At 79.4% G+C, this 2,500-nt stretch overlaps 1 non-coding gene across 1 annotated transcript; it reads right to left on the bottom strand.

Moving 5' to 3' along the window:
* Window positions 1-78: 78 nt before the first annotated feature.
* On the bottom strand, window positions 79-231 carry LOC147647040 (5.8S ribosomal RNA). Its single transcript, XR_015281713.1, has one exon. It is a non-coding gene; the product is annotated as a 5.8S ribosomal RNA (ribosomal RNA).
* Between the last annotated feature and the right edge of the window lie 2,269 nt (window positions 232-2,500).

Here is a 2,500-nt window from a genome sequence, read left to right as displayed (position 1 = left end):
CCTGCGAGGCGACCCCAGCCGCGCCGCCCGGGGAGGGCTCGGGTGGCCCACCCGCCGGGACGGCGATTGATCGTCAAGCGACGCTCAGACAGGCGTAGCCCCGGGAGGAACCCGGGGCCGCAAGTGCGTTCGAAGTGTCGATGATCAATGTGTCCTGCAATTCACATTAATTCTCGCAGCTAGCTGCGTTCTTCATCGACGCACGAGCCGAGTGATCCACCGCTAAGAGTTGTCTGGCTTTCGGCACCGACCCCGCACGCGCGGAGGGGCCGGGACCGCTCGCGTGAAGCGGCCCCCCTCGGTTTTGCGGCGAGGACGCGCGGGCGCGCGACCTCGCGACCGACCGTACGAGCACAAACGAGACGACCAACGGAGGGGAAAAAGAAAAGGAAGGCACGAGGCCGCCCACGGAACGCTCCGAAAAGGCCGGCCAGAAAGGGCGGGGGGGCCCGCGCCCCCGACCGCCTCTCCCCCACCACCCCCCTCCCCCCGGGCGAGGGGAGGGGAAAAGAGAGACGCCGCCCCGCGTGCCGTCTTTCGGAGGCGGCCCAGGCGCCCGGGCTCGGCCCGGCCTCCGCGCGGAGAGCCGCGCGGCGCGCGCCGGACCGCGGGGGGGCTCCGTAGCCCGCGCCCGGCCTCTTCTCTCTGAACGGGACGACGCGGGCACGAGGCCGGGGGGCCGCGGCCGCCCGCCGCCCGCCGCGCGCTCGGCTCCACCTCGACCGCTGCGCGGGGATCGGCCCCCCGCGCAGCGCCACCGCGCCCGCCGCGCGCGGCGCGGCCTTTCTCCTCCCCGCTGACGGGCCGCCCCCTTGCCAGCGCCCGAGACGGCAGCGCGACGACCGCCGGCACCGCCGGCGCCGCCCCCGGCCGGGGACCGCTCCCCGCCGGAAGGCGAGCGCCTCGCCGCCGCGCTCCGACGGCCGGCGCCGGGAGGCGGGCGCCGCCGAGGCGCGAGCCGGCGTCGCGAGCGCCCGAGGCCTGCCGGAAGGCAAAGGCCCCGCCGCCACCGGGGCCGCACTCCCGGGACCGCCGCCGCCGCTTCGCACCGTCGGGGCCCCTTCCGCGGGCACGCGCCCTGCGGGAGGGGGCCGTGCGGCGGACGCCCGCCGCACGGCCTCGAGCGGTTCTCCCTGCGGCCCACACGCGGCCTTCGGGAAGGGAGACGGGGAAGCGACGGGCGGGGCCCGGGCCGGGACCGCCGCCGGCGACGACGGGGGCCTCCCGGCCGACCGTCCCACCAGGGGGACACCCGTCGAGCGGCGCCGCCGCCGCTCGGCACGGGGTCGCCCGCGCTCGCCGGACCTCCGGCCGCCGGAGGCGACCGACGAGCGCTCGCCCGGGCGGGGGGCGCGCGGTCCCGGCCGGGGACGAGCCGGCGGACGGCGCCGCCGCGCGCGTCCGGGGAAGGCGAGGAACGCCCCGAGGAGGAGGAGGAGATGCGCGCCGACGCGGCCGGCGCGGCCGAGGCGAGGGAGCGCGGGGGGCGCCCGAGGGCCGCCACCCCGAGGTCGCGCAGAGAAGGCGGAGAAGCGCGCGGGGGCGCTTCTCCGCCGGCGCCGCCCCGTTCCGAAGAGACCGGATCGGCCCCGCGGCCGACAGCGCGCCACGGCCTCGCCGCCGAGACCGGGCCGCGGAGAGGGGGGGGAGGGGGGCTGGGTGCCCCCTCCCCGGCACGGCGCGGCCGACGACGGCCGCGACGAAGTCGACGACGACGACGACGACGACGACGAGCGGGGGGGGACCGGTCGCGACGGACGCCACCGCAGGGGATCGGCGGGAGTAGCTCCCCACCCCTCAGTGAACGCCGCGCCGCCACCGGCCGGGTACCCGTCGCCGCCGCCGCCGCCGCCGCCGCCGGCATCGCCGCCGCCGCCGGGGCGCGCCGTGCCGCCCGAGTCTTTAAACCTCCGCCCGGCCTCGGCGGCCCTTTCGGGTCCCAGCCCAAACCCCGCGCCCCCGGCCGGCGTTTGACGACGCCGAGGCGGGAGCGGGGGAAAGGGGAAAGGACTCGGGGAACCGCCCAGGCGCGGAGCGCTAGGTACCTGGCCCTGGGGCGAGGGAAACGACCTGGGATGGCCCCGCCGGGGTGCCTCCCCCCCAGTTGCTGCCACCCTCGGGGGAGCGTCCGCCGGCGGGGGCGCGCCTGACACATCCGCCGCCGCCACCGCGGCCGTCCTGACTCGGGGCCCGGGGTTTCCCTCAGCAGCCCGGCGCTGCGCCCGAGAGGACCGCCGCGGCTCGGCCCGTGGCCCCGCCGGTGCGGGAGGGCGAGGGGCGGACCGGCCGACCGAGTGAGACCTCGCCGCGGCGACCGCACCGACCGAGAGGGGCCCGGCGACGGGGCGAAGAACGTGTCTCCGCCGCCGCCGCCGCGCGCCCGACCCGGCGGCGGTCCCCGCGCCCGCGCGCGCGCGCGGGCGGGCAAAACCCTGGAAGCGACGCGCCCCGGAACGCCCGGGGGGGAAGGGGAACCCGGCCCTCCGAGCTCTCCTCTGCC

The sequence above is a fragment of the Cyanistes caeruleus genome, unplaced genomic scaffold (genome assembly GCF_971803275.1).
Source record: "Cyanistes caeruleus unplaced genomic scaffold, bCyaCae1.hap1.1 HAP1_SCAFFOLD_69, whole genome shotgun sequence".
Taxonomy (NCBI): domain Eukaryota; kingdom Metazoa; phylum Chordata; class Aves; order Passeriformes; family Paridae; genus Cyanistes; species Cyanistes caeruleus.
The sequence above is the reverse complement of the archived record's forward strand: the minus strand, read 5'-3'. Positions and strand labels throughout refer to the sequence as shown.